We start from the raw sequence: 14,424 nt of genomic DNA on the forward strand, positions 1-14,424 counted from the left end.
GCTGCATCAGGGGATCTAGGTCCCGGATCAGCTTGATGATCATTGCCCCATTCAGGCGGTACTTAGCGTAAATTTGCTCCCTGGTTTGGCCCAGAAGGGTGACCCGCTGGCGGAATATCCGCTCCTGGATCCTACGTCTGTTCCGTGCTGCTCGCTGTAGCCTTCGTCGCCTGACCACCATGTAGCGTCGCGGCATTGTGAGAGTCCTCATGCTCCAGCTGCATCTCCTTAAGTGTGTTTGGTCAGGCCTGCACCTGTTGGTAGTTTGTTCAAGTTTTTTTGTAATCCTTTTTTTTTCCTTACTGGTTACCACCTGGTTTGGGTTCTCCTTAAATTGCGCATCGCGAATAGCGTTTTTCGGGTTTTTCGCAATTAGCGATTTTTTGTTTGAATAGCGATTGCAATTGTTTTGCAATTTCGTAAATACATTCACAGAATCCATGGTTTCTCGCAATTTCCGAATCGCTAATGTGCTTCTTCCAGTATTCTGCGAATTTATTTGCGAAAACGCAATTTTTCTTTAGCGATTTCGCTTTTTTGGGGATTTAACTATCATGAATTCCTTTTATTCAAATTGCGATCGCAATTACTAACTCGCAGCTATTGCGATCGCAATTTGGCTTCATGAATCTAGCTGTTACTTACAAGCCCCTTGCGCCACTTTTGCGTCATTTTTAACATGGGAAAATTGACGCAAAAGTGGAGCAAAGGGCTTGTATATAAGCCCCTTAGAAAGTAGTCATTGAATGTCGTTTTCAAAAACAATCCATCATGAAAAATACATTCCTCATTATTTAGTTAAAGCAAGTTCTCATAGGCCTCTCGACAATCTGTAATACGGAGCCTCTTAATTAGTGGCAATTAAAGACTTTTAGTGTACATTTGATAAAAATCATAAAACGATATGAAGGTCTCATCCATTGACCTGATCTCCTGCTGTACGGACAGGGGCAAGAGTCTTCACTGTTTTGTGAACCGAGTAGAAAATTTCGCAGATATTTGACTGTGCCTTACCTGGCAGAACAGCAGGGAGTGCTCCCCCTGCCCCATCGATCTCGTGAAATACCTTTGAATTGGGGTGCTCCCATCAGGGTTCATGTTCAGATATGTTACCATTCTTGGTTTGCCACACTCATTCTTTAGTCTCTCCGCATATTCAAATTCAAACCAGGCGGTGCACAACTGTCTTTTAGTAATGGAATGAGGGTCACCCGGTTTCTCAAATAGATGTTGGAGGCCTAACTTATACATACAGGATTCAACGTAGGCCAATCTCAGACCATTTCTACCTTTGTCATTTGAGAGACAATCTAGTATAATATTACTTGTAAGATCTACCCATGTATTTTTCCAGATTGCAAACTAGAGAAGCAATGGGCGACCACTAATGAAGTTCTCAACAAAAGGAATATTCAGTTCACTGTGACTGATGAAGTTAGCGCTCAAGATGGTGCCTCTAGGATTCTTCAACAAAATCTATTCTCTTCTGATTAAGTTTGGGGACATTATTCAATGCACCAAATTTCGGCCACATAAGTGGAATTTTGGAGACATTGTTTCTTATAGAAGTTCAGTCACAGAACCAAGGTTCCTCCTTTTCTGGGTCGAGGTAGACAAAGTATAGAGCCTGCGGCTCTGTAAAGTTTGCTCCCTCTGAGTGCTTTGCGGGATTCCCAGGATACATTGTCGGAAAACATAATGCCAAGGTAGGAAAAAGTGCTTGTGCATTGGAGTGATGAATCACCCACTTTCAGGTTAACCAATGAATGCTTCTTTGGGCCTCAAGACATTATATAGGATTTATTCAAATTAGTCCGTAAATCTAATAGCTCCATAAACTTTACAAAGCTACTTACCAACTGACGCAGTGCATTAGGGGTGTGGGCCATCAACAAGTCTTTGTCAGCATAAAGTAATGATAGCAAGGGAGAGCCTTTGATCTTAGAACCGTCTGGACGAATAGTAAGTAAAAAAGGGTGAAGATAATTTATATACAAGATAAATAAAAATGGAGCTAGAACGCAACCTTGCCTCATGCCTCTAGGAATGCTTCTGTCTCCAGAAACCTCCCATGAGTATTAATTTGGATTCTCGCTTTCATGTCCCTGTGCAAATATGCCACAATATGCACAAGTGCTTTATCCAATCCTAGGGATATTATAAAGGCCCACAGCTTTGAGTGGTTTACACCATCAAAAGCATTGGAAAGATTCATAAAAGCCAAATAAATTGGGGACTTCTCAGCTACGGTATATTTGCCTATTTTCAAGCTTACATTAAGGCACTGACTGCTCTACTGAGCCAACTTTAGCTCTGAAGTCATACGGATTAGTATAAAATATGGAATTCTTTTTGCCCACTCCTTTACACGATTATATAGGACCGTCTTAAACTTTTTAGGGTGGTAACGATTAAGGATATGAGTCTATAACAACTAGGCAAAGAGCAAGCCCCTTTTTAAAAAATAGGCACACTTAGGAATTAGACCATGTATTGAACACATTTAATAACAGAGGAGCCCAAAACTCAGGATTATATTTTAGGAGATCTATGGGTACCCCATCTGGCCCCAGAGTCTTTCCCCCTACACTTCGATGTAATGTCACCACTGCTTCTTCTAATGTCAATAGTACTAAAGCATAGTCAGGCTCAGGTGGGATGTTAACATCTGGTTGATCCAGGGCATATACACTAGTAAAATGTGCCTCCCAGTCCTGGCTAGTGACATTGCCACTAATCTGAGTCATTCTTACATTTGATTGTTACATTGATTTAACAGCAGTCCACAAAACTTTGCAATTCTTATTGCTAGCCGTTGTAACTAGTGAATCCCACTGTCTATTTAGAATTTCCGCTCTCCTGACTGAAATATTTGGTTTATATTGCTTACGTAGTTCAGCCACATTCAGAGGGTTCCTTGGTGATGCCTTAAGGGCACATCGCAGCTGACGACTTACCACGGAGCACACTCAGTTGAACCATCTGGGCTTGTCTGGAATTGGATTACTTGAGACCATGAGCTCTTTTTTAATTTTAGGACAAAAGTCAGTGGAAAAAGTGACTGTGGGGTTGACATTAGCAGTCTCATTAAAGCATGCCTTCACCAAGGGAAGTTTTCACCAACCACTTTTTAAAATAAGTGCTCATAGGCTACTACTCTCCATTTTAGTCTTAGTTCATCACTGGATGGGAAAAGCTGGCAGGTCTTAATCTCCTTACTATATACAGGCTTGGGAGTCAAAACAAAAGATACTGCAATAGGGTCATGATCACTATAAAGGGAAAGGACCACTTCACCGTGAAGTAAAAAGTCTGCAAGGTCAGAGGAAACAAATTTGTAATCGATTATGGAGGAGTGACCTTTGGCCCTAAAGGGGGGAGATTGTTCTGTGCCACTATATGTAACTTCCAAGGCATTTTCTAAGTCTTGGGTGGCCAAAAAAGATGTCAGCTCCTACCCTCTTGCATCAAAGCTATTTGGATCAGAAATACCATTTGTAAAATTGGAGATTGAGACCCTGCAACGGCGGGGGAATGAGAGAATTGAATTAAGTCTAGCATTAAAATCTCCACCTATACAAACACCTGCGAACTGACCGCTATTGCTCATGTATTTCTGGAGTCAAGATATATGTTTAAATAAAGAAATACATTTAACATTGGGTATACCAGTAAAATCGCTGTTATAAAAATTGGTAAAAGAAAATGCTAAACCTTGTTTATATCTGACAGTCAGGTAATTTGCATCTGTTATCTCAAGGACCTTTGCACTGCCACCGGCTTTAAAGTTTACCCAAGTTGCCAACCCCCCTCTCGCTTGCCCAGACCTTGATTGAGATGCTGGGTTATAGCAGCATACAAAATCATCAATATGAACAGTATTCTTCAACCAAGTCTCCTGGAACATTAATATTGCTTGACAAAAGAGAGCCAATCCAAGTAAAGCAACTTAGAGTGTAAGCCAGATACATTCTAACTATTTTCAATTCGTTATTTTTCCAGGTTGTCAGTTGTACTTGGTCTGGTTACAGCTTGTGATACTGGATAAGTTCCCAGCACTCAACGGAGCCACCCCTTTTCCCCACCAGCGCATTGATACCTTTGCGGGTGAGTAGCTGCACTTTATCAACCCTGATTGATTGATTGATTGACTGAGGTTTGCAACACCAATATTAAAATGAACAACATGGTTGGTCTTCTTCACAGAAGTTTATTGGAACATGGGACTTTAAAGACCATACATTATTCCCTATTCTCCATGGCCAGTATTCAAAAACATAGTTGGTATGGACATCAGGGGGATTAACTGTAACTGCCACACGAACATCCATCAAGCAGTGATATTAGGTCACTCTCTTGTCAAACATTTTCAGGGAATAAAGTAGTCTACATTGTATTTCCTGAACATCTACTTTTGTCTTTTCATCAGACCACGCATATGATAAATACATGGAAATAGAACAGATTTGAGTTCTGTTAGATGAACAAATAGTCTGACGTCTTGACATAAGGTCATATCACTTTAAGTCAGCAAATGAAGATCAGCAGAATTTCAGTTAAGAGCAATACGATGCATAACACTGCTGGTAAAAATCAATAATGTCAATGCCCACAATAAAGGGAATTTGCGTCCTAAAAATAGCTGAAGAGGGGGACACGCGCGAGACACGACCTAAGATGGCCAACCGTCATTGAGGCTCGGCGCGCCGCAGGACTTTTCACCGGCCCTGGAGCGGCTCTAGCGCGTATTGCTGTGTGTTAATACCAGAATCCGCCATCGGAATATAACGGCTCCTGAATGCAGTGACTCTGATATTTTATGCCTTTCTAGAGGCGGAGAAATATGCAGGTGAAGTCTCTTCCTTACCAGCGCCTGCCATTTTGTTTTTTCTTGCCGTTTTTTTTCACTCACCTCAGCCTCTACTTTTCTTTTTGGAATGGTGCTTTTATAAACGTTTTTTGGACTTTCTCCTCACATTCCTTGGGCACTTGGAGAGGTTCAGATTTTATTTTATCTCTGTTTGCCACAATAAAGTTTCCTTTGAGGTGGATTTTATATTATGGTCCTGGCGGACGCCATTTTGTCTTTTGATGGTTTCCCTGCCGACTTTCTCCTTATGTTTCCTCCTGAATTACTACTGTTACACTGTTCTTCTGGGAGTTGGAAGTCTGGCCTTTCTTTTTGATGCCTCTCTTTAGTGACATCCACTGCCCTTGGAGGTTTGTTCTCATCTTTGTGGACTATTCTCTGTGAATTATTTCATTCTTATGTGCAGAGCATTTCTCCTCAACCAGTTACCGTTCCTGCCTCTTTATGGGTAGAGGCAGACGTCTTCTTAGTCAACATAAATTTTCAACTACCACTACTACTTCTACGTCAGGAATCTCCACGTCTAATTCATTTTCTTGTCTATCACACTCATCTTTGGATGGAGTCTTCCCTCCAAAATCTCATCTAAAGGATCACTCTCTTCTACCACTGGTAAAAGACTTAAGCAAGACCCTCCTTCTCCTCCTAAGTCTTCCTCTCTGGTTTCTTTGGAGATGGTGTGGGAGGAATTGCGCGCTCATCGCCCATTCATTGAAGAGACTAATTCCCACCTGCAAATGTTGGATGACAAGTGATCTTCCATGGACTTTCGCATTGCGGCAGTGGATCATCAACTGGATTACATTCACGCATTATCTTCTAAGGTATCTACGCTGGAATTGGAGATCTCTCAACTGAAAAAAACGTCCGAAGACTTGGAAAACAGAAATTGATGTAATAATCTACGTATTTATGGTCTTCCTGAGGGTCTTGACAGGGATGACCATGTCACATACTTTACATCCTTTTTGCCCCAGTTTTTGGGCCTACCTACCACCACTAAATTGAACAATCAACGTGCCCATAGACTTGGTCCTCGTCTCTCCTCCTCATCGACACCTGCTAAACCCCAGGGAGTCATTATTTTATTTTTGCAATTTACTGATCTCTTGCTGGTTCTTAATGCTGCCAAAACCAAAAAAGCCTTATCTTGGCATGGTACTAAGGTCTTTATATCTCAAGATTTCTCTAAACTGACTGCTAAACGTCGCAAAGAATTTCTGGATCTTCGTCCTCCTCTTCGTTCCTTAGGTGCAAGATATCATTTATTTCATCCCTGTATCTTCAAATTCACCTATCTAAACAAGACTTCTACCTTTGAGGACCCAGCTGAACTTCGACAATTTGTTCAATCTCACTCCACTACTTCGATGGAGACATCTCCTTCATCGTCTGGTTCTTGATTCTCTTTTATATTTTGACTGATTTGTGGTCTTGGTTTAATTCTCTTAATATGTTGCTCTGTTTTAACTAACCTACTATTTTCTTTGCAGGTATGGTGTCACTCGTATAGTCTTAGTCTCCTAAATGTTTATCTCTTCTTTTTACTGTTGTTAGGTGTTTTACTGCTTATAGGCATCTTTGTATCTGTTATTAATTTCAGATTTTATTTTCCCCTATTTATAGGTTTATTCATTCTTCCGAATATCATCTGTGTTCGGTATTCCCGCTCATGCTTCTAGTTTTCTCTATGGATGTCCCAATGTATCGTGTCGTCCTCTATTGGATGTGCTGTCCTTATTGTCCCTTGCCGCCTTCCAATCTCTTTTTGTTCCCTAAGGTACGTACAGCAGCCGTCGTTTGACATGTACTGTCTTCTTTAACTGCGACTTTTTCTTTTTCCCCTTTCTCTTTCCCCTCTTCCTTGCCTTCTTCACGATTTCTGTTGGCATCTTTGGCATTTTCTGTCTCTGTGTTCTACTTTTTTTAAATCTATTTCGTGTCTTTCATATCACGTGTTTGTGTATTATGTTTTTCTTGATGTTTTAAATTCAGAGTTATTTCGTGGAACATAAAAGGTTTTATTAACCCCATCAAAAGACAGGGAATATTGTCTCACCTTGCCTCTTATAATCCTGATTTGGTTCTTTTACAAGAGATACAAGAGACTCACCTTTCTGAACTTGAGGCACTAAAGTTGAAACGCAGTTGGGTGGGCTCAGTTTTATGCTCCCCTTCTTTGAACAAAAAAAATGGGGTTGTTCTTTTAATTCATAAAAAGTTAAAGTGTAAGGTTATTTCACAAGAGATTGATTCTGAGGGACGTTGGTTATTAGCCCAATGGTTAATAAGTAATATTTACTTAACAGTTTTTAATGTATATGGACCCACCCATCCTGATTCCTCTTTCTGGCCCCTAATTACGCAGAAATGCATTCAATTAAAAGATTATTATTTTCTTCTAGGAGGTGATTGTAATCAAATTGTTGACCCCTTTGTTGACTGCCAATCCCAAGTTCGCTTTACTTCTCACAAGGCACATTAACAGTTTCTTGATACCATCTCCCAAACTCATCTTGTAGGCTCTTGGAGACTTTCTCACCCTGATTCTCTGGACTTTTCATTCTTTTCTCCTCCTTTCTCGTATAGATTATATCTTCCTTTCTCAATCCTTGTCTCAAAACACTTCTATTTTCTTCTCTGGAACATATTGTTATTACTGATCATGCTCCACTTATAACTGACCTTGATTTGCTTCCACCACATCCTAGATCCTCCCGTTGGTGTTTTAACAATTCTCTTCTTCTCGATCCTGCTTTCTCTTCTTCCTTTATTGATTTTGCCAATGAATTCTTTGACCTAAACGACAATGCGTCTTCCTCTCCCTATATTCTGTGGGACTCCTTTAAAGCCACTGTGAGAGGTTTTATTATGGATTATGTATCTAAAAAGAAAAAACCTTTTATTCACCAACATAAAGCTACCCTGGCTCATATTAAATCTTTAGAGCATAAGTTTTATACGTCCTCAAAAGATTCTGTGCTCCCAGCTTTGATAAGTGCTAAGTTAGCGTTTAACAAAACTTCTACTGATAATGCTTCTTCTATCCTCTTACGTGGTAGTGCTCATTACTATGGGGGTCGAAATAAAGTTGGGAAGCTTCTGGCGAACTACTTGAAAACACAAAGGGAGCGTACTCTGATTGAATTTGTTTACTCTCCAGATGGCTCTTTGTTACACAAGGACCAAGATATTCTTGACACATTTAAATTGTTTTATATGGATCTTTATGCTCCGGAGTCCCCTCCCTCTCCTTCCCTTGTCCAATCCTATCTAGCTAATATACCGCCACCTTCTACCTCTCACCTTCAATTATCAGATCTTGAGACAGACTTATCTCTGCCCAAATTATCCTCTGCTCTAAAACATTTAAAGAATGGGAAAACTCCTGGGCCCGATGGTTTTACTGTTGAATTTTATTTACATTTTTCCACACTATTACTCCCTGAACTTTTAAATCTTTTTCATTCCTTCTATCTTTCTGGGAAAACGGAAGGCACCTTTCAGGAAGCTACCATTTGCCTCATTCACAAGGAACGATGGGATCCCATGTATTGTAAAAATTATCGTCCGATTTCTTTGATTAATGTAGATTATAAACTCTTTGCCACAATTCTTGCACTATGCTTAGATCCTCTTATGCCACACCTGGTCAGTAAAGAACAATATGGTTTGGTTAAAGGTCGGTTGACTTTGGATAATTCTCGCCTCTTTCTTAATGTTCTAAATCGAGTTCCCTCCCTTTCCACTTCCTTAGCGGCTATTTCTGTCGAAGCCAAAAACGCGTTTGATAGAGTGGACTGCTCTTGTTTACTCCCTAAACTACACATAACCCTTCGCCAAAATACACAAACAGGAAAACCAAGGCCAATCTCACGGATAGGCAGCAACACCACAATGGTCTCAGGAGATTGGCCCCAATAAAACATGTTTGGCCAGAGGGGCATGCATTCTTAAAAACAACATTTAGTCAGATGCTACACTAATTAAGGAGCTCACAGCCAATCAGAACATAGCATACACATTACATGCAGTGATCACATGCTCTTTCCGAGTCTACTCAAGGACTCAGTGTGGGTAGGTGACTAAGGACTTGTCTTTACTTCAGACAGGTACCTTTCCATATGGTGCCACAACACTGGACTGACTGTAGAAGCGTGTATTTAACCCAACTGGGTTTCAACTTTCGGAGCAGGACCAGCTGGCCTGCCTTGTAACTCCCTAAGGAAGGTAGTATAGCCCCTTCCTATGTGTAGAAGTCCACTTAGGTCCTGACGAATTGCTTAGATTAGCATGAAACATGTCGACCACATCCATAGGCAGTAGATACACTACTAGACCATACTACCAGTGTGTATCCCTCCCTCACTGTTTTTACCACGGTAGGTAACCACACCATTAAAATTTAGCCGTGGATTACCTAACCTTTTTTAACTTGCACACATTTCTCTACGTCTACAACAACATTAGTACCCTCATGCCCGCATGTAACAAATGGCAGGAACAAAAGATCCCCGATAAAGAGAGCCTTCGCGGGTGACCGTCAGACACTGCAGCGCCAGTCTGACGAGGAGCAGAACCCAGATGATGAAGCATGACACCTAGCTCGCTGGGTGTGTGAGGGTTTTAGTTCTGAAAGGGGCATTCCCCTTTTTGCCCCCTTCTCTTTCACTTCGCTTGGTCCTATTAATTAATTATTCTTATTTCCTTGGGGAACTGTGTACCTCTCTTGGTCTTGAGTCTTTGATAGGGCTTGTACACTGGACCTCGTTAAATATTGCCCTATTAGGTTCCTCCTTTTGTTGACACATGCTCTTTATGCCAGACATCTGGACACGTACCCACTGGCCATGCATTATGTTCACATATTATCATAGTGACTTTTCTGTGTACAGATAAACCCCTCTCAATATTGTTCTGCTGTTTTAGTTTTACCTGAACAATTTTTTATTTTTTTTGCAGAGTTTTATATAGAGCGAACTAGAACCGAACCGAATCAGTTATCAGAGCGCTTTACATAGCACCAGTTACGTTACATGAGGACACACTTTCATTTTAGGCACGGGGAGATTAAGTGATTTGCCCAGAATCACAGGGGGTTTTTGGCGTCGTTACCGAGACTCGAACCCAGATCCCCAGGTCCGAGGTCGAGCGCCTTAGCCGTTAGGCCAACCCCTCTCCCCACGATTGTTATTAACTTTTTGTAATTTTGAATAAAAATATGATAATTACCCAAACAACAAGAAAATAAAGCAACTGATCACCAAAGCAGCCCACTCATGTTACAACCAGGGTATAAAATATTGCTACAATTATAGTGAATCTGGATCTTTCAAGTACAATCAAATGTATTGGTCATGCAGTTAAAGTGCACAGTGATAAATGTATTGAACTATATAAGACTATGATATTTCCATATCTTGCGTGGACAACCGTAACCTTTATGCTAATGTCTTCTGTACCAACCACCAGTCTAAATTTATCCTCGAGTGTTCCACCCCTGGTCCTATCTGACACCCATACCCCTATGTTTTAATGAGTGATAGATCTCTACTGTAAATCCCTGACATTATTAGGGGTGAGATAACAAGTAAACGAAAGTGGCTTCTTGATCATAATTCCTAAGGCATTTTAAAAATGAGTTCCACTCAATTGAATCAAAACTGAACCCATTATTACCTCGATCTTGTCCTACCTCTCTTTCATGGAAGCACTAATGTAGCTCAGTTGGACAACCTATTTGCAGCTAGTATGCCCAGACATGGGTCTTGTGCTCACTTTGCCACAGGACTCAAACTACACCTCACTGAAAAAAAGTCAAAGTATGCCAAAAGGGTCTTGGGTTTCTTGAATTCCTGTTCTGAAGAGGTCTGGCCTGGCTGTTTGTGTTGGATTGTTCCTTTTGCAGTGGGATCAAGATTGGTTTGTATTAGAACTAGGGGTCTCTAGTTGGCTGAGGTAGGTACCTTCGACCAAATAGAGACCTTTGCTTCTAAGTCAGAGAAAGGAAGGACACCTTCTCAGATAGCCCCTGCTCACCCCCTCGGTAGCTTGACAAGAGCAGCCAGGCTTATCTCCCAGGCAAATGTGTAAAATATTTGCAACCTCGCTCTCAGTAACCCAATGATGACACCACAAATGGACTCCACACGAGTTTCATAAAAAGCAAGAATATGTTTACATAAAAAGATATACGATGAGACCACATGATGAAAATCCAACATATGCGTATCTGTAATATTTCACATGGCAGTTATTAGTTGAGCAAGCCCTTGTAGGTTCTTGCAGTACTAATGAGCAATTCTATATGATCCAATGCAGTCCTAATACAATGCTATGCAGTTCGTAATGCAAGAATCAGGCACTTCGTAATGTAACAATAATGCAGTTCGTTATGCAACAATCAGGCAGTTTGTAATGCCAAAAGAATGCAATTTGGAATGCAGCAATCAGGCAGTCTGTTATGCAGAAAAAATGCAATGTGTAATGCAGCAATCAGGCACTTCGTAATACCAAAATGATGTAATGCGTAATGCAACAATCTAGTAGTTCGTTATGCGGAAATAATGCAATGCAGAATGCAACAATCCGGCAGTTCGTATTGCCAAAATACTGTACACATGCACCGATCACGGTGTTCAGGATGGTCTCTATGCCACTCCTGCTGACTCGCGGTCAGCAGGAGTTGCCAAAATATGCCCTCCACACAGGTATAGCATAAAACAAAGTGTAGTTCCACAATCTGACCCTGGTACTGCCACTCCTGGGCAAGTACAGGCCGCAACAAAGACTTCAGCGGAGTCTCGCGCTGCAAGAATAGAAAAGGCCAAGAGCGCTTCTCTCCGAGCCCGCACCCTGCCCCAGGCGGTGACACACGCACGCTCGCTGAGCGTTACCATGGGGCGCGTCCGCACCCTCCTCGTGACTTGAGCCTCCGATGCGGCTTTGTTGATTATGGGCAGTAGAACTCGGGCTCCCCCACACGGGGATGGTTCGAGGTCCATCCTTGGCAAAGAGGGGCTTGGACTAGCAGCACAGCTCCTCTGGGTATGTTGGTCCAGGCCGCTGGCAATGACGAAGATGTCAGGATGCAACAGGGCACACACACACAGCATCGCTGGGACTTCCTTGAGCTCCAGGTGTGCACGGTAACAGGGCACTCCTCACAAAGGTCTCAGGCTGCAAGAAGCACATGCACCCAGCGTCGCTGAGACTCCCTTGAGTTCTGGGTGCACACAATCAGTGCAATCCTCACGAAGGTCTCAGGCTGCACAAAGCACATGCACACAGCGTTGCTGAGATGCACTTGGATTCTGGGTGCGCAGGATCACAGGAAGATCCTCACGAAAGTCTCAGGCTACACAAAGCACATGCACACAGCGTGGCTGAGTCTCACTTGGACTCCTGGTTCCCACAATCACAGGACAATTCTTACAAGGGTCTCAGGATGCAAAAAGCACACGCACACGTCGATGTGACACACCTGGAAACTTTTGTTTTCCTGAGTTTCCACAACAGGGAGCCGTCTCTCCTTGGGCCGGATCACTAACAGAATATCGACTGTCAAAATATCGACAGTCAAAATATCGAGGTAAAAATATAGAATGCCAGAATATCGACCTCCTATCTACAAACAGGTAAATACAAAAATATCGACTCCAAAATATCGATAGGAAAAAATATAGACAGTCAAAATATCGATTTATTAAAATTTCTTAAAAGTAATTTTAAAGTACTATAATAATAAATATAACTATTTTAAATATAGTTAAAATACTTAAATAAACTTAAAATTAATAAATAATTATTGTAACTTAAAAAAATATATATTTTTAAAACGTATATATATATATATATATATATATATTGCAAAACACAATTCCGGTGTCTGGCCAGTACCTGCTCACGAGCGGGTCGTCGTTGGGGTCCCGGCGGCCCAAATATCCAAGAGAAATTTCCCATGTACAAGGAAACGTTACGACAACACTCCAGAAGTTGCTGTGCTTAAGAATTTATTCGGCAGCAAAACAATATATATATACATATTATTAACAAAACATATACAATATTTTTTCCGTAAGATAGCGAGAGTTTTAAATTTACTATTCCAACTCCAGTGAGTGCAACAGTAGGGAAAGCGTTGGATAGCGTAGGGGTAAAAATGACTATTCCCACTCCAAAGAGTGCAACAGTAGGGAAAGCGTTGGATAGAGTAGGGTTAAAAATTACTATTCCCACTCCAGAGAGTGCAACAGTAGGGAAATCGTTGGATAGCGTAGGGCTAAATATACTATTCCCACTCCAGAGAGTGCAATAGTAGGGAAAGCATTGGATAGCGTAGGGGTAAAAATTACTATTCCCACTCCAGAGAGTGCAACAGTAGGGAAGACGTTGGATAGCGTAGGGGTAAACATTACTATTCCAACTCCAGCGAGTGCAACAGTAGGGAAAGCGTTGGATAGCGTAGGGGTAAAAATTACTATTCACACTCCAGCGTGTGCAACAGTAGAGAAAGAGTTGGATAGCATAGGGGTAAAAATTACTATTCCCACTCCAGAGAGTACAACAGTAGAGAAAGCGTTGGATGGCGTAGGGGTAAAAATAACTATTCCAACTCCAGCGAGTGCAACAGTAGGGAAAGCGTTGGATAGCAGAGGGGTAAAAATTACTATTCCCACTCCAGAGAGTGCAACAGTAGGGAAAGCGTTGGATAGCGTAGGGATAAAAATTACTATTCCTACTCCAGAGAGTGCAACAGTAGGGAAGACGTTGGATAGCGTAGGGGTAAAAATTACTATTCCCACTCCAGGGAGTGCAACAGTAAGGATAGCGTTGGATAGCATAGGGGTAAATTTTAATATCCCCACTCTAGTGAAAATAAATTAATCTAAGCCACATAATTATAAATTAATCAACTAATACATTTTAATTACCAGTTAAAAATTAATTAATTACCAAATAAACATTAATTAACAATTTATTTAAAATAAATACCAATTAATTAATTATCATGTTTAATTAATTATATTAAATTACTTCCCACCCTATTCCCCAATAAACCCACAACCCGCTGCTACAAATAAAATAATATTAATCACATAATTATTAATTAAAAAATTATTTAAGATGTATTATCAATTAAGAATTAATTATTTATCAATTAAAAATTAATTAACAATTAATTCCAAATAAATACCAATTAATTAATTAACATATTTAATTAATTATAATTAAATTACTTCCCACCCTATTCCCCTATAAACCCACAACCCGCTACAGAAAATAAATTACTAAAATTAAAATAATTATCAGTTAATCAATTAAAATTAATTACCAATTATATTTTAATTAATTACCAATTAATAATTAATTAACAATTAATTCTAAATAAATAACAAAAAATAAATTAACATATTTAATTATTTATAATTAAATTACTTCCCACCCTTTTCCCCTTTAAACCCACAACCCGCTACAGATTTATATTACACAAAAAGAAAAATTAATATTAACTTACCTAAATTTCGATATTTTTGTTGTCTATATTATGTCTA

The sequence above is a fragment of the Lissotriton helveticus genome, chromosome 1_1 (genome assembly GCF_964261635.1).
Source record: "Lissotriton helveticus chromosome 1_1, aLisHel1.1, whole genome shotgun sequence".
In the NCBI taxonomy this organism is placed as follows: Eukaryota; Metazoa; Chordata; class Amphibia; order Caudata; family Salamandridae; genus Lissotriton; species Lissotriton helveticus.